Source organism: Chionomys nivalis, chromosome 14 (genome assembly GCF_950005125.1).
Source record: "Chionomys nivalis chromosome 14, mChiNiv1.1, whole genome shotgun sequence".
Classification (NCBI taxonomy): domain Eukaryota; kingdom Metazoa; phylum Chordata; class Mammalia; order Rodentia; family Cricetidae; genus Chionomys; species Chionomys nivalis.
The window spans coordinates 70,276,227-70,297,123 of NC_080099.1; the positions used below are offsets into that span (position 1 = coordinate 70,276,227).

At 45.2% G+C, this 20,897-nt stretch overlaps 1 non-coding gene across 1 annotated transcript; it reads right to left on the reverse strand.

Moving 5' to 3' along the window:
• Window positions 1–12,624: 12,624 nt before the first annotated feature.
• On the reverse strand, window positions 12,625–12,755 carry LOC130887114 (small nucleolar RNA SNORA3/SNORA45 family). Its single transcript, XR_009058341.1, has one exon. It is a non-coding gene; the product is annotated as a small nucleolar RNA SNORA3/SNORA45 family (small nucleolar RNA).
• Between the last annotated feature and the right edge of the window lie 8,142 nt (window positions 12,756–20,897).

Genomic DNA, 20,897 nt, shown 5'->3' on the forward strand with positions numbered 1-20,897 from the left:
TGGAGGTCCAGACCTGTAAGTATCACTACAGGGCTAAGGCAGAGGCAGGCTGAGTTCTGTGAGCCCAAGGCCAACCTGAGCCGTGTAGTGGGCTCCTGTCTCACAAACAAACAAATGAGTGCTCCGTTCCCTGTGTGTGCACCTGGAAATTGTCTCTGTTCTGCTCTTTCCCAGTGTCCAGGCCTCCACCAAACCCTCCCTTCCTGTTAAATGTGTTCAAAGCTCCAAAGTCACAGACTTCATGGCTTCTGACACCCTCTACACCCTACAGAACCCACTCTAATATCTGTTTTGTTTTTAATCTAAAAACAAAATCACTATCTCAGTCGTACTTGACGGTGTTGTTTTCCTGTAATTCCAGTACTCAGGAAGCTGAGGCCAGTAAATCATTGAGAATTCAAGGCCAGCCTGGTCTACGGAGCAAGTTCCAGGCTAGCCTGAGTGATAACAGTGTCTGTTGTCACCATCCTCCCTCCCCCGCAATAAATAAATAAATAAATAAATAATAAAAGTGTGGCACAGAAGAAGGGGAAGAGAAGGAAAGAAAAACAAACCAGATGAACAATATCTCAGTAACTGGATGAAGCTCAAATCTTGTCCTCAGTCCCACGAGCACTGGGGAACGTGGCATGCACAGCCTATCCTCCCAGGCAGCCATCGCCCTTGCCGTACGGTCCGTTTTCCGTTACAGCATTATTTCCCAAACATCTCTCAAGTTACATTTACTTGGAGAACAGCAATAGTTGTATTTTTTGGTGTGACTAAAGCACAGTTAAGACCACCACAAAGAGACCTCTCTATGTACTTATTCTCTCTAGACGCTGCCTTCCCGGGTAACTAGGCTCCAGTCAAAGAAGCAGCTCAGAAAACCAGAGGTGTAAAGAGGGGTTTAAATTCCCCTGTCTCCTTTTATGGACCAGTAGTAAAACAAATGACCTGTAACATCAACAGTAACAAAAAGTAACTGCTTGGGGCTCTGGTTTTCTCAAGACCTAATTGTCCCTCCCCTTGTCTTTTGTTATGTCTTACTCTGTAGCAAACAAAGCTTTAAGAACATTAAATCTAAAATCATGCCAGGTATGGTGGCACACGTCTGTCATCCCAGCACACTGGAGGCTAAGGCAGGAAGAATTGCCATGAGTTTGAGGCCAGCCTGGGCTACATAATGAGACTTTATCTCAAAACAAACAAAATTAAAATTAGCCAAAAAGAACATTGAAAATCAGTCATTGGGTCAGGCAGTGGCTGCACAAGTCCTTAATCCCAGCACTCAGGAGGTAGAGGCAGGTGGATCTTTGTAACTCTGAGGTCAGCGTAGTCTACAAAATGAGTTCTAGGAGAGCCAGGGCTACACAGTGAAACCCTATCTTGAAGAGAAAAAGAAAGAAAGGAAGGAAGGAAGGAAGGAAGGAAGGAAGGAAGGAAGGAAGGAAGGAAGGAAGGAAGGAGAAAGAAAAAAGAAAAGAAAATCAGCCACCAAGAAGAACAGTGAGGGGCTAAAGAGAAGATGGGTCAGCAGTTAGCAGGGTTTGCTGCTCCCACACCCAGGGTGGCTCTCATCTGAATAACTTCAGCTCCAGGGAATCTGACACCCTCTTCTAGCTTCTGAGGATACACACACACGCACGCACACACGCACACACAGGTTTAAATAAACAAGTCCCTGTTTCTAGTACCAGCAAGGACCTTGCCTTGTTATCACTGGTTTCTGTTGCTAAGTAGTATAGTGGCGTGTAGGCTATCACTCTTCAGCCAATAAGGAAAAATATGCAAAGAAGATACTGTTCCCTGCCCTCTCCTCTTTCTAGTAAAGTTGTTGAAAGCGAATGTACAACTGAGGAAAAGCTGGGTTAAAATGCTGTTTCCAAGACTCTAGTTATTAAGAGTCACTCTGCAGCTAGGAGTGATGACCACAGACTAATCCCAGCATGCCTTAGGTAGGGTTTATTGTCTTTCATTCTTTTTATTTTCTTTCTTCTTTGTTTGTTTTTCTATTTTGTTTTATTTTGTTTCATTGCTTCAAGGCAAGTTTTCTCTGTGTAGCCCTGGCTGTTCTGGAACTCGCTCTGTAGAACAGGCTGACCTCAAATTCAGAGATCCCCCGTCTATTCCTCCTGAGTGCTGGGATTGAGGGTGGGTGCCACCACTGCCTGGTGGCATATTCCATTCTAAACCTGGAAAAAAGGAGACCTTTTGCCCCTAATAGGAAGGAATTTGAATATACCACTGTATTCCTTTATCCAAAGAAGGGCTGAGCACTGAAATGAAAGAGGCTTGTCTTTGTAAGCATACAAGAGCAAGAATAACTCACTCACATAGTCATTAGAATCAAGTGTACTCAGGGTTCAGAGATACAGGAGAATCAAGAAATCTCAAGGCCAGCCAGGCAGTGGTGGTGCACACCTTTAATCCCAGCACTTGGGAGGCAGGGACTGGCGGATCTCTGTGAGTTTGAGGCCAGCCTGGTCTGTGAGAGCTAGTTCCAGGACAAGCTCCAAAGGTACTCAGAGAAACACTCTCAAGAAACAACAAACAAACAAACAAAAAGAGAATCTCAAGGCCAGCTTAAACTACTTGGCAAATTTGAGGTTGGCCTGGACTGCTTGAGACCCTTTCTCAAAAAACAAAAACAAAAACCAAGGGACAGCTCAGTGACAGAGCACCTGCCTAGTACATGCAGTTCCGGGTTTGAGCCCTAGTTTCATTCTACCCTGTGCTCAAAATAAAAACGAGGGCGGAGTAAGACAAGGTCTTCTTATACTGCCCCGTCTCCCTGGTGCTGGAATTAAATGCACATGACACCTTGCCTGGGTAACAATTTTTAATTATATGAGGCAGAAAGAGGAAGGAAGAGGAAGGAAAACAGAGGTGTGCATGCGTGTGTGTGTGAGAGAGAGAGAGAGAGAGAGAGAGAGAGAGAGAGAGACAGAGAGAGACAGAGAGAGAGAGACAGAGACAGAGACAGAGACAGAAAGCAGACCCACTAGTCTGGCCTTAAACATACCGACCTTATACTTGAGACCCTTCTGCCTCAGTCTCCTAAGTCCTGGTTCTCCAGGCTACAATGCCTGCTCTACTGATGAATTATGGCTAACATGGTAGCATGATCTAAGTGTCTTCATTGCTCTTTTCTCCTTTAGGGTCTCTAAAGGAATTGTCCGCATTCTGCCTACTATAGAACTCTCAGTGGCTCCCTAGTGCCTGTAGACAAAAAAGGCCGAGCTTTTTGGCTTCGCACGTACCCCAGCCTAAGGAGGCTTGTTTGATTGTTTTAGCACCGTTGTTTACTCCCCAACCTTTAACATTCTCTTCCCTAGATTTGCGATTTCTCCTGGTGTCCCTGAACTCACATTCTGTAGAACTCTCTTCAGATCTTGCCGTTTTTTTTTTTTTTTTTTTTTTTTTTTTTTTGGATTTTCGAGACAGGGTTTCTCTGTAGTTTTTGGTGCCTGTCCTGGAACTAGCTCTTGTAGACCAGGCTGGCCTCAGACTCACAAAGATCCTCCTGCCTCTGCCTCCCAAGTGCTGGGATTAAAGGCGTGCGCCACCACCGCCCGACTTTGCCTTTTTCCTAATAACCTCCCACACCAAGAATGAGAATGATTGAGGCTGTGTTAACTGGTCAGCTCCCTCTGTGAGCCGAAGGAGGCTATTAATGATTGGCCTGCTGTCTCTGCCACTACCCTGAAATCTTAACACCCAGGAGCCTGGTGCTGATGGAGGCTTATCTTCAAAACTGAGCAAGCAGGCTATCAACTCTCTTGGAAAATAGCAGGGGAATGAAATAAAAAATCAGCACCACTTCTCAAGTTGTTCATGACATTCTTTTTTGTAAATGGATTTATTTGTTTATTTATTATATACACAGTATTCTACCTGCAGGTATGCTGCAGGCCAGAAGCTAATTATGGATGGTTGTGAGCCACCATGTGGTTGCTGGGAATTGAACTCAGGACCCCTGGAAGAGCAGCCAGTGCTCTAACCACTGAGCCGTCCTGTTTATGACAGTCTTGTCATATGGATCAGGAGTCAGGGTGTAGCAGACACAGCCTAGAATGCGTACCATCCAACCCACCAGCAGCACCTGCCCATGAGCTGTTTCTGTGAGTGCTGGACTCACTCCCCCAGTCATGCGGAGTTCACGGAGTTAACTATCTCGGCAGTAGAGCTGCGGAGGAGAGGAGGGGTTTGCAGGCATGCTGTGGATGAGTTCTGGAATTCCTGGCCCTTGTTCATGACATTCAGCAGTCTGTGGCTCACCTTCCTCAAGTCACCCGGGAATATTAACCACCGGCCCAGCCCACAAGGTAATCAGATCCAGGGGAGCCGGAGTTCCCTGATTCCTGGAGTTCAGTCAGAAGCTCTAAGAACTCAACAAGAGGCAAGGAAAATGGCGAACATGGAAACAAATTAGGGGTTCTCCTAGCTTTTGAAGATCTCAAGTTGATGTGGGCAGTGAACAGGTGCAAAAGGTACAATGATCCAAGTTAGAATTTGATGGGCGTTACAGCAGAAGGACAATGAAAGGAAGGGACCAGTGGGTGGCATCAGAAGGGCCAGGGGGCAAGGGCTCAGGAATATCCTGTGCCTGTCCTGGCCACATGTGATCCATGGATTATCCTATGTCAACCTTCTAATGGTGCAAATTAAAGAGGTTTAGCCCAGAGACTGAGAGGCTCAGTCAGCAAACTGCCACACAAGCATGATGGCCTGAGTTAGAACCCCCAACATTCTCATTAAAAAACAAATAAAAACCAGGTGCAGCCGTGCACACCTGTAATCCACGCACAGGGAAAGTGGAGACAGGATGATCCTCAGGGCTTAATCACAACCAAGTCTAACCAACTAACGAGATCCAGGTTCAGTGTGAGACCCTGCCTCAGAACACAAGGTAGGCCAGGTACAGTGGCAGACACCTTTAACCCAGCATTCAGACAGGGTCAGATGGATCTCTCAGAGTTCCAGACCATCCAGGGTTACATAGTAAGCCCCATCTCAAAAAAAAGAAATTGCTTTAAAAAGAAAAGGAGGCAAAACTATTGAGAAGAATGCCCAACAAAGACCTCTGACCTCCATACCCACACATGTATGTATGGACACACACGTGCATGCCTACAAACATGCACACACACGTACATACACACATGCACATACACAAACTTCAGCTCAACTCAGGTGAGTACTGTAAGGCTCAGTGAGGTTAAGTAGCTTTTTTGTTGCTGTTTTATTCTGTGTTTTGTTTTGCTTTTTTATTTTATTTTATTGATATTTATTGAACTCTACATTTTTCTCTGCTCCCCTCCCTGCCTCTCCCCTCCCTCTTGTTTTGTTTTTCAAAGTAGGATTTCTCCGTGTAGCTTTGGGGCCTGTTCTGGAACTAGCTCTTGTAGACCAGGTTAAGCTCTTCAGAGAGATCTGCCTGCTTCTGCCTCCCGAGTGCTGGAATTAAAGGCATGTGCCACTACTGCCTGGCGAGGTTAAGTAACTTGACTGAATTCTGGACTTCGAATGCTGCCCTTCTAAATCAGTTCTCCAATTCATCTCCAGGCTGGCTGGGATGCCCTCAAGGACATAGTGAGAGGAAGTAGAGAGGACTGAATATCCCATGGGGAAGGGATGTGGGCAAAGACACGGAGGGAGCCGGGCCTGGTAGCAAACATCTACCAGCACTCCGGAAGCAGAGGCAGGCGGATCTCTGTGAGTTCGAGTCCAACCTAGTCTACAAGGCAAGTTCCAGTACATTCAGGGCTGTTACACAGAGAAACCCTGTCTCAAAAAAAAAAAAAAAAAAAAAAAAAAATCACAAAGATGTTATGCTATTTTATGCTATTTTTCAAAACAATCACTACAACCCAAACCAATGAGCACATTCAAACCTCACTTTCTGTTGTGTTTTATTTTGGGGGGTGGGATCTATGTTCTTTCCTAGTAAGTTTCAGCCTAGATGCAGTGTTACTAATTATAGTTGCTGTGTGGTACATCTGGTACATCTTACCTTGAGACTGCATCCATCTTGCCTCACTGAAACTTAGTTCCCTTTGACCAGCATCTCCCATCCCTTGGTCCCTTGTCAATCATCACTCTACCGTTCAATTGTGCAAGTTCAGTGTGTTTTAGATCCCACGTGTGAGTGAGTTGGTGCTGAACTCATTTTTCTGTGTATGATTCACTTTGATTAGCATAGAGTTCTCCAGGTTCAGCCATCATGCCAGACAGTTTCTTTCTGGTTTTCTTTCTTTAAAAAATTTTCAGACTTATATATTTTTTGTTTCATGTAAGTGGATGCTTTGCCTACATTTATATCTGTGCATCATATGTGTGCCTAGTACCTTCAGAGGCCAGAAAGGGAGTTGGATTCCCTGGAATTGGAGTTACAGATGGTTGTGAGCCACCATGTAGATGCTGAGATTGAACCTGGGTCCTCTGGAAAGGCAACAAGTTCTTCTTAATCACTGAGCCATCTCCCCAGGCCCCAATAGTTTCTCTCTCTCTCTCTCTCTCTCTCTCTCTCTCTCTCTCTCTCTCTCTCTCTCTTTTTCTTTTTGACCCTCAGGCCCCTAGAGAGATTTTTCACCTTCCAGATACTGTCACTACCTCAAGCCCAATCTTCCCATGATAGTCAACTGCTCTTTTTTTTTTTAAATGTATTTATTATATATACAATGTTATACATGCATGTATGCCTGCAGGCCAGAAGAAGGCATCAGATCTCATTACAGATGGTTGTGAGTCACCATGTGGTTGCTGGGAATTGAACTCAGGTCCTCTGGAAGAGCAGCCAGTGTTCTTAACCTCTGAGCCATCTCTCTAGCCCACAGACCAATAGTTTCTTAATCCAACTTAAAATAAAATATTATATATGTGTTATCAAATTCCCACTGGTATTTTTCCCATTTTATAAACTGAAAATCTTGGCTAGGAGGTTGTTTGAGTATCACATGCAAAGTCATAACAAGAGACAGAGGCATGCCTTCACCCACAGTGCCTACAGTCTCCAGGGCTCCACACAAAATGATACAAAGCTCGAGCCTCAGTCTCCTCATCTCCATAAGATAGGGATGATATCTACTGGATTGTTTCAAAAGACTTCTGCAGCTTTACCAGATAGCACACCGGTAGGATGCATTGTGAACAAGATAAGCAAATGTTTTCTGTAACCCAGGAAATCCCTTTAGGGCCCTTGGGGATAGGACTCTAATGTCCAGAGTCTTTACTTAGAAAGCAAACATCTACAATTCCAAGGCCTGGGTTCTGGAGAGGAGACCATCAGCCTTTGCATGTCTGAACCGCTAACAATGGCTTGTTGCTGAATGGACTTCTTTGCTCCTAGCGGTAGTGCTTTGTCAAACAGGAAATCGGTTTTTAGTGCAATGAGGTCTCTATGAGTTCAAACTTCTGTTTTCGAATGTTCTTACAAGATGGACAGTTGGCACCGATTTACAGGAAATATTCAGTGGGAATCAGAAGGTGCTGGCTTCAATGGCCTTTAGAGTGTTTACAACTCCCAGTGTGTTGGTGTGTGAGCAACAGTCTTGCGTGGAACCAAGACATACTCCATACTCCAAGGGTGTTTCCAAGACCCAAGCGCACTTTGCGCAGGCTTAGGAGAAGAAGGGGAGGACAAGGCTGGAGAAAGGCTGGCCCTGAGTTCAGTGACATATTCATGAGCCCAGCATGGCTTGTGCGATAAGTGCTGGTCACTGGGGAAGGAAAAGTCGCCTTTGTGTGTATGAAATGTACAAGATTCTCAGTCTAAAAAGACTGAGCAGGAAAGCATTGGGTAAATAGAGGATATCCCTTCAATTATTATGTGAAAGTTAAATTGCTACAAGAAGGTAGGCGTTTCCCTCTGAGTCAGATGCTGAGAAAATGAGAGACTCTAAGTCGAAATGAAGATTTTCCAGCCTTTGGGTTTCAAATCTAGGAAGATAGGGCGAAGCAATTCTTCCTGCTGTGAAGCTGCGGGGAAGGGTCTGGTGGGACGGACCGTTCTCTTGCCGCTCTGCTTTGGACCATTGGTTTTCCCAGAGCTCGGCAATCGTCCTGAGTGCCAAGAGATGTCTCTAGTGTTCTCAAAGAATTCAATACAGCTGTGTGTAGTGGCACAGGCCTGTACTGATGGCACTTAGGAGACAGAGGCAGGGGGAGGAATGTTAGTTGTCATCCAGCCTGACTTATAATAGTAAATTCTAGGTTCTGGCCTATAGTGTCTCAAAAAAACAAGAAAACAAACCAAAAAGGGGCAGAGTGGTGGCAGTGGCAGCGGGGCAGTGGGCATAGAGTGGGGTGGTAGTGGTGGTACATGCCTGTAATTTTAGCATCCATAAGGCTGAGACAAGAGAATTGTGAGTTCAGGGATTCAGAATGAGATCCTGCCTCCTAAAAACAAACAAAAATCAAAACCAAAAAAAAAAAAAAAAAATGGCCTGGAGAGATGGTTCAGCTGTTAAAACAGTTGCTGCTGCTCTTACTGAAGACCCACGTTGTTTCCAGCACCCACATGGCTGGGTTGCTAGCGCCATCAATTACAACTCCAGTTGAGAAGATCCACACCCTCTTCTGACCTCCTTAGGCACCAGGCACAAATGTGGTACACAGACTTGCAGACAAAATACTCATGCACACGCACAAAATACAAAATAAGTGAATCTGAAAAGAAATAAAGACAGTAAAATCTTAGTCCAGAGCACTTTTGTAATAGGGATGTGGGTTTGGCCAGAAGAAGGATGTTCCCTGGAAATTCTATCAAGATAAGGTTCCCTTGTCCTTGAGCAACCTTGGTCCTTGGTTACTGTCCTCCCCGTTTACACCCCAATCCCCAACCCCCCATTCCCCACCCCGCACGAGAGGCTTTTAGAGTCTTCAGCTCCACCCAACCACGGCCCTGCATTGGGCCTCCTGGTACAGACCAAAGTCTTCCCTTTTATCGAGCACTACCAAACCACCCCCCACATCTGCTCCCCCCCCCCTTCCTCTGGGAAGCAGTTAGAGTACCATCTGATAAGCCTATCTCCTTTGGGAATGAGGTTTGCATATCTCAGGGCCCTCCCATGGAATATTCAACTGTAGAATCCACCAACCCATCTGTCCTTTCCAGCACAATGGTGAGTTTCTGGGCATTGATATTTCGTGACAAATGTTCTTCCCTCGGGCTGCCTTAGAAAAGATTTTCACCGGAAGAAAACAGACTGGAAAAGGCCTTATCTTTGCAGACATCCCTATGGAAAGGGATAAACTACAGACTTGCATCCAGCAACTTCCCCATCCTTGGATTCTACAGTTTGCAGTCTAAGACTTGTGCAGGCTTGTTCTCCGTATCATGATTCCCTAGATTATTCAGAACAACTCCTGTTGAAAAAGGACGCGGTACTACTTTCCTGAAATCCCGATACTCGGGAGCAGAGGCAGGAAAACTGGGACAAATTGGAGGCCGGCCTAGGCTGTCTTGCAAGTTCTAGGTCATTAGGGCTTATATAGATGAGGTTCTATCTAAAAAGCAAAACAAAGACCAAATAAACAATAACAGCAAAGTCTTTCAATAAAGCGTGCTGAAAGTATATGGGAGGTTGGTGCTGGTTAGAGGCTTCTGAGGGTAAAGGCACATGCCAAGGCTAAGAACCTGAGTTCTGAGGACAAGCCTCTGAGGACACACTCAGCAGAAGGAGAGTCCTTGTCCTCTGACTGACACACACAAATTGTATGAAAATAAACAAACGCTCCCAAAATGATATAACTAAAATCTAACCCTCTACAGGAAGATATATGTACATCACATGCCAACACTGCTCTGGCTCAGTACTTCTGTGGCCACATTTGAGAATCCTGTAGAATAAAGCCCCCTTTAGGGCCTTGTTTCTTCTCCCAGAGGGCCCATGACTTAGTTCCTCACCTTTGGAAGGGAGAGAGATTGCTTTTGTCTGTCTGTCTGTCATTGGTGAGACAGCCATGTTATGTAGCCTAAGCTAGCCTCAAACCCGTCCTCCCTGCACTGCCATACGAGGCTCTACCATCTTACTAGTGAGGTCTTTCTTACTGCCTAGTTCACATTGCACCCAAATCCTCACATTTTCTATGTTCATATTCTAATTTATTTTTCTCTGTATCATAAGCTACCATATAACTAGCGTATAAATGCTCACTTATTTTATTTTATGTTTCTCATTTTGTTTTATAGAATGTAGCTCCATGAGGGCAAAGGTCACGTCTGCTCACTCTTTGGTCTCTGGTGATCAGGACAAAACCTAGCTGCCCAGCACTTAGCAGACCTTGGCCAGACTCTGTGCGGGAATAAGTAAGATAGACCCCTTCAGGACTGATAGTCACTGAAGTGGGGTAGGGGTCAGGCCATGCCACTTGGGAATCATATCTTCCATATTTTACTAGCTGTGTGACCCTGAGCAGAACACCGTCACCTCAGGACCTTAACTTGCCATCATTGAAGTGGGACTGACGCCGTGTGTTTGTGTGACTGAATCAAGGCACAAGCGTTCCACCACTGAACTGTTTCGGTGAGTGCTAACTAAGCCAACCCTGGGCTCATCAGCACAGTTCCTTCGGAGGCCAGGCAGTGGGATGACAAGGCCTGCCTGGGGTCAGAGCAAGTTCAGAAGTAAACCATCCTGAGGAACCCGGGGCTCTCTGTCTCAAAATAAAAGGTTAGAAGGGCTGGGCATGTAGTACAGCTGTTAGAGCTTGCCTTGTACAGATGAAGTCCTGGGTTCAGTTCTGAACTGCACATATCAGGAGTGATGGCTCACATCAGCAGTCCCTGCACTTCAGGGACAGGGGAAGGAGGCCGAGAAGTTCAAAGTCATCCTTGGCCACACACATGTAGTCTTGGCTAAATGCTACATGAAACAGAGAAGAAGGGAAAAAATGGAGAGAAAAAGTGCAAGATCTATACCCAGAATGGTGGTGTGTGCTGATGAACCGGGAACTCTGAGGCCGATCAAGACCACAAAGGAAAACTATGTCTCAAAAAACACTTAAAATAAATGAGTGCTAGTGCATTGCTATGCTTACTGTTACTGATTTTATTATTCTGAAGTGTCCTGATATCCAGGGTAAACTCTTCAGCCTCTTCAGCAAGAAAAACCTTTGCATCATCAGCTATCAACCGGAAGAGTGGATGCTCCCTGGGGCTCGCTAGAACTGTTCATTCTCTAACTAGGCATGGCTGCTCACACTTGTAATTTCAGTGCTTGGGAGGCTGAGACAGGAAGATTCCTTGGAGTTTGAAGCCAGCCTAGGCCACATAGTGAATTCCAGGCTAGCTTGGAACCAATAAATGAGTCCTTGTCTCAAATAAGCAAACAAACAAACAAACAAACAGAATTCAGGGTATGGTTGTACATGTCTGTAATCCCAGTACTTGAAGGTAAAGACTAGTTGACCAGTAGCTAAAGGTCTTCCTGAACTATCTAGCAAATCTGAGGCCAGCTTGGGCTATATAAAACCCTATTAAAAATAAAAATAAAATAAAGAAGTTTCTCATTGCCATGATGGTGAAATGCACCACCAGCAACTTTCTTAGAGGAACGGTAAGAAGTGGGGCATGGAGACATGTATGTCTAATTCCATCACTCAGGAGGATCAGCAGCCTTAGCTGCAGAGACACCCTATGTCAAAGATAACACACAAGCAGGGCTACCTGAAGCCGAAAGCAGAAAGCTCTTTTCTTTCTTTCTTTTACTTTCCTTTTACTCCTGCTTTCTTTGTTACTCTTTCTTCTTTTTGGTTTTTCAAGACAGGGTTTCTCTGTGTAGTCTTGGCTGTCCTGGAACTCGCTTTGTAGACTAGACTGACCTCGAACTCACAGATCCACCTGCCTCTGTCTTCCAAGTGCTGGGATTAAAGGCATGCCCCACCATTGCCCAGCTTCTTTCTTATTTTATTAATCACATTTATAAGCTAACATTTAATTAGTGTGTGTGTGAGTGTGAGTGAGTGAGTGTGCACACATGTGTGTGCACAAGTTAATTCTCTGCTTCCTGGGGTTTGATTTCAGATTGTCAGACTTGGCAACAGCCATCTTAATTCACTGAGCCATTTCACCAGCCCCAGTTCTGCTGTAGTTTGTTAATTTGTTTTAAATAGAGTATCCTGTAGCCGAGGCTGACTTAACAGTCATTAGATAGACAAAGATGGCCTTGAGCTCCTGACTGATCCTCCCGCCCCAACCTCCCAAGTGTGAGGATTACAAGAAAGTACCAGCACAACCCAACGTGGAAACCCGTTTTCTAACCACCGAGCCTCCCGAAATCATCCCCCTGCTTTAGTGAAATGTTTTCTTCTTCAAACAGGGTTTCTCAAGAATAAACACTGGAGAAACAGAGCTAAGCTCCGTTGAGTTCATGAAAAGATGTTTATTTCTACCTTGTTTATTTGACTTGAAGGAGATCTTTTAGGTCTCATATCCACATTTATTTAATTTGGTGTGTGCATGCATGCAGAGGAGTCTATGCCATGATTCAGGCATAGAAATCGGAGGACAACTCTCAGGAGACAGCTCAATCCTGCACCTTGTGTTCCAGGGACTGAACTCGGCTTCTCAGAAGTGCCTCTGAGTCATTGAGTCATTTCACGGACACTACTGTGCCTCTTTGATTTTTTTTTAATTTTATTTTATGTTTGTGATCTGGATGCTAAGAGGGGTACTGAAGGCCCCTGACAGTGAATCAGGACCAACAGCTTCTCTTCGAAAACTCCAGCAGCCCAGGACAAGCCCCATGTCAGGATGGGACTCTAGTGTCAGCAGAGATGTATGCATTACTTTAAAGACAGTCCAGCTGGGGGTGGTGACTCACACCTTTATCCCAGCACTCGGGAGGCAGAAGCAGGCTAGTTCCAGGACAGGCTCCAAAGCTATAGAGATACCCTGTCTCAGGAAAAAAAAAAAAAGACAGTCCAGTGCACTTCCTTTTTGATGCTGTGTGCTGAACGGATAAATTATGTAGCAAAGTGTCCCTGAATGCTGTGTCAGTTCTATGGTAACAGACGGACAGGCAGGCAGGCAGACAACAAGTTTGTAGGTAGCAGGGACACTAACTAAAATACTGAGGGCTGAGTGTGATGACTCTGGAGACTTGCTGAATTCTGTGTCTCATCAGTTCAAAGAACTTCCACTGTGAGAAGGCTAATTCCATGACTGGAGAGACGCGCAGTGGCTAAGACAGCTTGTTACTCCTGCAGAGGTCCTGGGTTCCATTCCCAGCATTTACGACTACGCATAACCACCCCAACACCAGTTCCCAGGGCAGGGATCCAACATCCTCCCTAAGCACTGTACAGCCTATATGGTACACAGACACACATGCACACAAAACACCCATAAAATAAAATAAAAAATTTCAAATCTCAAAAAAATAAAATTGAGCTGGGTGGTGGTGGTACATGTCTTTAATCCCAGCATTCGGGAGGCAAAGGAAGGTATATCTCTTTGACTTAGAGGCCAGCCTGGGCTACAGAGAAAGCTCCAGAACAGCCAGGGCTACACAGAAAAACCTTGTCTCCAAAAAGCAAAAATAAATAAACATAAATAAAATATAAGATTGAAAGAAAAGTAAAAAGTATTATTTTTAATAAATATGCACCCAAGGTGTGTTTATAGGCCTGTTCCAGCGGGACCCCCACCCACCCATCCACCACTCCTCCATCACCCAGGGAAGCAGGTGAGATTTCAGAGACAGTGGCCTCAGCCTGCAATTTCCAGGAGATCACCCCAGTAATGCCCTTGTTTGTTAATTCCAGAATACTTGAGAGGGGTCCTTCTTTTCTAACAGCTTCGTCATTTAATCCTACACTTCAAAACAAAACAAAGCCTTTACCAATTTCTTCCCCTGAAACTAACACTGAGGACATGTGTGGATCATAGACACGAGCACAAAAGACACCCCACCCCGAAAGGAAATGCAGAAAGGATTATCTTTTTTCAAAGGTGCAATAATGAAATACTTTCCTTCCCCTGGACAGGCAATTTTATCAGGGTTCATACAAGGGGAACAAGACTCCATTGTCTTGACTTAATTGGCATAATATCTCCCCCTCCTCCAAATGATCATTCAGAGAGCTGCAAACACCTTCTGCCTGCAGATGCAATCCTTTCAGGCCCTGAACCTTTCACCTGGCGAACACCCAAGCCCTTCCACAAGGCTCCACAAGGAAGACTTCTTGCTTTGGCCTGGCACAGCCTCTTCTGTGAAGTTGTGAGTACTGACTCACAGGGCTTGGGAGCCCCTTTCTGGCCCCATTGTCTTTATTCCCCCTACCCCATCCCCCACAGCATGGGTATCAAACTGGCCAACAAGGCCAGGCAGTCCTTGGAAAGGTGAAAATTGGAAAACTAGATGGGGTAAGCATTCCAGCTCTCCCCTGAGGCTCCGCAGCTAGAGAGGGGACCTGTGGGAAGGGACCATTGTGGGCAGGGACCCACTGTGGGCAGGCACTCACTGAAGGAGAACTCTGTAATAAAAACCGCAACCAAAAAAAGAAAAGAAAGAAAAAGCCCAACCTTTTTGTCCCTTGGACTAGAAGAAAGGAAAGAGTTGAGCAATACCCAAGGACGGCTGGCCAGAGCATGCATGACCTGCTTGAGCCACCTCTGCCATCCCTCTTCCTTATTGTTCTTGCCAGACACTGGCCCGCTGTCCCCTTAGCCTACTAAGTCTGCCTGGCTCCACCAGGACTCCCCCAGGGCAGAACTGGGGTGGCCACAGCTTCTGTCTCCACTACCTTCTGAAAATGTGGAGGTGAACTGTCCAGGGCAGCTCCTGCTGGTCCCTCTGGGAGGTTAGTTTTTAGAAAAAAAATTTAGAACAAAGAAAAGTGAAAGGGAGTGGGCTGGTGAGAAGTCCACATAATAGCAGGAACATTGGGGTGCCCAGATGTTTGAGGGGCAGTATGTCTTGTTGTGATGAATGGACTCATCTCACCTAACCCCAAACCATCTACTGAAGATTTAGCTCCAGTTAGACTACCGTCAGCCTAGTAAGTTAATAAGTTCCAAGGTCAAGCTAAGGAGCTGTGAGGTCACCACTGCTCCTGTCAGTCATTTACCACCGCACCCACCCACCAGCTCACTCCACGAAAGGACTGAGATCTCTAGCAGCTTCTGCTCCAGGCCAGATCTCCTCTAGCCCCACTTGCCTACGGCTATGCTTCAGCTGTGTCTCCGCAGCTCACTGGACTTACTGAGAAAAAACACACAGAGGAAGTCAGGCCTCCAGGTCAGATTGCTGTATCCCCAAATGATAGCCCCAAGGGTTCAGCAGCAGAAAAGAGATGTCCATAATGTGTTCTTATGACATTTAGTTTGGAGTTAAATGGAAATGGGTTTTCATTGAGACAGGGGCCTAGAGCAGGGCTTCATTTCATGAGAACAGTCCAGTCTTCTGTTAGTGAGCTGGGGGAAAGGATAGTGTGGGCAGAGAAAAGCATTCACATCCACACCAGATGGCACACTGGTTATAAGGGCAGAGAGGAAACTACGGGTCTTCATGGCTTGGACCAGCATCCACGAGTTACTATACAAGCCTTGCTTCTTAGGCTCAGATGGTCTGGCACTGAGCCATCTAGGAGGTCTAATTTTCTCAGGAAGCAAAATCACTGAGTGAAAAGAATAATGAAGATTCAAAGGCAGCAGGGCAGACTGGCCTTTAAAACAGCGCATGCCATCACAGGCCTTTCCCATCTCATTTGCCCTTTGGATGTTTTGATTCTATCATTTTGTTTTGGTTTCTTTTTCTTTTTTTTTTTTAACATAGTTCAAGTTGGCCTGTGCTCAGGTAGACCTCATACTGGCAGAGTGTGCTCCCATTCCTGGCTCCATTGGCCTTTGAAAGTTCATTTCATAGCCGTGCCTGTAAAAGATACTAAAGGCTTTCCCGAAGCAACCCAGAAAAAAACAAAGCCAAGCTTTTGTATTCAAGTGTTAAGTCCAACTGTGGAATGAAGACTCGAGAATAGATCAGTACCCAACTACCAAGTCCCCAGACCTAGCTCCCTGGGGTCACACTTATCTCGTTCCAAGATTTCAAGGCCAAGTTGCTCCTGCCAATGAGCAAACGCACTTAGCCATTCTAGATAACTGCTTATTAGATAACTACCCACCAGAGATGGGGATACCTTGTGTTCATGTCCCAGTTAAAAATCATTTATATGTGTGCATTTTGTTTGTTTGTTCTGAGAGAGTACCTTGCTTTGTAGCTCTAGCTGGCCTGAAATTTGAAGCAAATCTGGAAAGTCAGCTCCCACAGTCTTGGGATTACAGGTGAAGCCCCTACTTCTGGCTTATAGATTCCCATTTATTGCCATCTTCTATTACCAAGCAAACAAACAAAAACTTGAGCTCCCACTAGCAACATTAGTGATAGCAATAGTATAGGCTGAACATGCCACCGTCCCATATCGACATGTTCCCACATGTCATTCTACCCCATGAAACTGTAATGATGTAAAATGCTGTATGAAATTACTTTCAAAGTAGAAGTTATATATAAAGCACAAATTTGGATTTTTTTTTTTTTTTTTTTTTTTTTTTTTTTTTTTTTTTTTTTTTTTGGTTTTTCAAGACAGGGTTTCTCTGTAGCTTTGGAGTTTGTCCTGGAAATAGCTCTTGTAGACCAGGCTGGCCTCGAACTCACAGAGATCCGCCTGCCTCTGCCTCCCAAGTGCTGGGATTAAAGGTGTGCACCACCACCATCCGGCTATACAAATTTTGATTTTACACTGGCTTTCATCCCAGAATATCTTACTATGTATGATAAGCCTTGAAAAATCCTGGCCCAATACAGGTTCCTATTTCACTTTCATAAATCATGGTGGATTTATCTTCTTAGATAGTCTTTGCTTTTTCACTTTTTAAAAATTGGACCTTTCTTTCTCTTCTTCTTCCTTCTTCTTCTTCTTCTTCTTCTTCTTCTTCTTCTTCTTCTTCTTCTTCTTCTTCTTCTTCTTCTTCTTCTTCTCTTTTTCTCTTCTTCTTCTTCTTCTTCTTCTTCTTCTTCTTCTTCTTCTTCTTCTTCTTCTTCTTCTTCTTCTTTTTTTTTGAGACAGGGTTTCTCTGTAGCTTTTGGAACCTGTCCTGGAACTAGCTCTTGTAGACCAGGCTGGCCTCGAACTCACAGAGATCCGCCTGCCTCTGCCTCCCAAGTGCTGGGATTAAAGGCGTGCACCACCACCATCCGGCTATACAAATTTTGATTTTACACTGGCTTTCATCCCAGAATATCTTACTATGTATGATAAGCCTTGAAAAATCCTGGCCCAATACAGGTTCCTATTTCACTTTCATAAATCATCGTGGATTTATCTTCTTAAGATAGTCTTTGCTTTTTCACTTTTTAAAAATTGGACCTTTCTTTCTCTTCTTCTTCTTCTTTCTTCTTCTTCTTCTTCTTCTTCTTCTTCTTCTTCTTCTTCTTCTTCTTCTTCTTCTTCTTCTTCTTCTTCTTCTTCTTCTTCTTCTTCTTCTCCTCCTCCTCCTCCTCCTCCTCCTCCTCCTCCTCCTCCTCCTCCTCCTCCTCCTCCTCTTCTTCTTCTTCTTCTTCTTCTTCTTCTTCTTCTTCTTCTTCTTCTTCTTCTTCTTCTTTTTTTTGAGACAGGGTTTCTCTGTAGCTTTTGGAACCTGTCCTGGAACTAGCTCTTGTAGACCAGGCTGGCCTTGAACTCACAGAGATCCGCCTGCCTCTGCCTCCCAAGTGCTGGGATTAAAGGCATGTGCACCACCGCCGCTGCTGCTGCTTCTTCTTCTTCTTCTTCTTCTTCTTCTTCTTCTTCTTCTTCTTCTTCTTCTTCTTCTTCTTCTTCCTCTTCCTCTTCCTCTTCCTCTTCCTCTTCCTCTTCCTCTTCTTCTTCCTCTTCTTCTTCTTCTTCCTCTTCTTCTTCTTCCTCTTCATTTTTTCAAGACAGGGTTTCTCTGTGTAGTTTTTTTTTCCTGGTTTTTTGAGACAGGGTTTCTCTGTAACTTTGGAGCCTGTCCTGGAACTAGTTCTTGTAAACCTCTAACTCAGAGATCTGTCTGCCTCTGCCTCCTGAGTGCTGGCATTAAAGGTGTGCACCATCACTAGCTGGCTCGATTTTTTTCTCACTTATAAAAAAATTAACATTCATTTCTGTTTGCATGCTTGTACACGTATGTGTATGCATGTGTGGAGGTTAGAGAACAACTTTCAGGAGTTGAATGTCTACCATGTGGGTCTAAGGATCAAACTTGGGTCCCCAGGCTTGGCGGCAAATACCTTTACCTACTGAGCCATTTTTCCCCCACCTCCTCAAATGAACTTTCTTTCTGTCCACAAATCAAGGCTATATATAAGAAAGCTGCTCACAAGGAGGAAGTGGGGCTCATTTCTATCCTCGTCCAATCAGCATTTTGTATGAACCAAGGACAGGGATAATGTGATGGTTATGGCTTGGGGTCTTGGACCATCTAGCTGTGCCATTAAAATCAGGTCAGGAAAATACACAGGGACATCTAGGGAGGAGGACAGATCAATTTCTCAATGACTGTAGCTATAAGTCAAAGGTACTGCATGCCAGCAAAGAGACTTTAAAACCCTCTGATCCCTGCTGTCCCTATGATTATCCTTACAGTTGGCCAATAATTATCAAAGAAAAAAATCATTATTATCTATTTTGAAGCAGTAGGACTTGAGAGGTGGCTGTTCTGATGTGTCCGGGGTTCTGATATGCACCTTTGTGAACACACTGAATTCATAATAATAGAAAACAGGCTGCCAGCTCTCTGTGTGTCCCCAGCCACAGACGGAATGTAAACCCGCATGCTTCAGAGAAGGATGTGACGGCAAGAGAACGGTGCAAAGATTACCCAAAATTGTGAAGAGATGTGGAAGAAAATTACCTTTCCAGGGCCAGTGAGGTGGCTTAGCAGGTATCTATGGCATTAACATTGTCATTTCAGCCACTGTAAAGTCACCCTCCCTTCCCTGCTTCCATTTTTTATACGCTGCTGTTAGGAAGCAACTTACTAATCATAGCCCACATTCAAGATAGGGATGAACTTAGCTTCACATCCCGCTGAGGGGAGCATCCTTATAAATGACTCGGCATTCTATAAGAAAAATTGACATCTCTGGCCTGCAAGACAGCTCAGTGCGTGAGGACTCTTGGAGCCAGGCCTGGAGATCTGAGTTCAGTCCCTGGGATGTATATGGAGGAAGGCGAGATGGACTCCGGAAGGTTGTACTCTGCCGACTGTGCTTACTATGACATGTGCAACCACGCATGCATGCGCGCGCGCACACACACACACACACACCACACACACACCACACACACACACACACACGCACAGAAATAAGTGTGTTACTTAAATAAAAAGGAGTAAAGTAGGAATGAATAATGAAATTGGTATATAACTGTCATCATAGAACCTTCATGAAGCAACTGCTGGAAGCAGATGCATAATCCACAGCAAAGCCCAGGGCTGAGTGTAATGGATTAATTAAAAATGCAGCAGATCCCCAAGTGGCTGCAGCAGCAGAAACACTGCAGGTCCCTGAGTGGAGGCAGGCAGCCGGTCCCGGGCAGGGATGGCACACAAGACCACGCCCCCAGTTGGGCAACGAGTCACGGGTAATGGTGGGGAAGAGACAGACAGGCACGCCATGCAGAGTGAGTGAGGTTGGGTATTTATTTAGTGGGTTATGGAAGTATGGAAGGGAAGAGGGAGAAGGAGAAGAAGAGAGAGAGAGAGAGAGAGAGAGAGAGAGAAGAGGAGAGGAGAGGAGAGGAGAGGAGAGGAGAGGAGAGGAGAGGAGAGAAGGGAGGGGGAGAGACAAAAGCTGCCGCTTTGGAAAAGGGAAGAGCTCAGGCTACAAGCAGGAAGGAGATCTGCCTGCCTCAGCAGACTGGGGGAGGGAGTGGGCGTGGCTTGTCTCTTAATTAAAGGGACAGAACAGATCATTACACTTAGCTCCTGGAGTCCAGTCAAAGAGACAGAGGAGTGAGAATATGAGCAAAGGGTCAAGACCATGATGGGGAAACCCACAGAAACAGCTGACCAGAGCCAGTGGGAGCTCACTGACTCTGGACTGACAGTGGGGTGCCGGGGAGAGGACATACATAGGACCAAACAAGGTGCTCTGAATATGGGTGACATTTGTGTGACTTGGGCAGTCTGTGGGATCACTGACAGTGGGACCACAATTCATTCCTAGTGCTAGAATTGACTTTTTGAAGCCCATTCTCTATGGAGGGATACCTTGCTCAGCCTAGCTACAGGGAGAGGACCTTGGTCCTCCCTCAAAGAGATGTGCCAGACTTTGTTGACTCCCCATGAGAAGTCTTATCCTCTCTGAGGAGTAGATGGGGGTGGGGTGGGAAAAGGTAGGGGGAGCAGGAGGAGGGGAGGGAGAACTAAAATTGGTATGTAAAATGAGAAAACATTGCTTGTTTGTTTTTTTAAAAGAAAAGCAGTGAATAGCTAAAAATAAATAAATAAAAAGTAAAATGACCTCTAACTCCCTTATATATTGGTATCTGCAGGGACTCTTCAGGGCTTCCTGTACATGCCACACTATCTATCCCAAATTCTTCCCCCTGTGAGCACTGGGATGCCTTCGGTTGGCCCTGTGTGCAGGACACATGTCATGTTGGTTGTTTTTTCCAGCATGTTGTCCTTCAGATATGACTGAGTATTTTCATGTGCATAACTACAGCCTCTCTGGCGAACCCTGTGCTCCACGGGGATGAAGCTGTCTCACATAGATATTTAACTTTCAAAATCACATTTATTTTTTTATCATTATGTCATTACTGATTGTATTTCTGTTTATTGACTTGCACACACTTGAGCATGAAGGCCACAAGCAGGCACACAGGGTCGAGGACTACCTCTAAGAGCTGTCTCTCTCTTTCCACCATATGGCTCCCAGGGA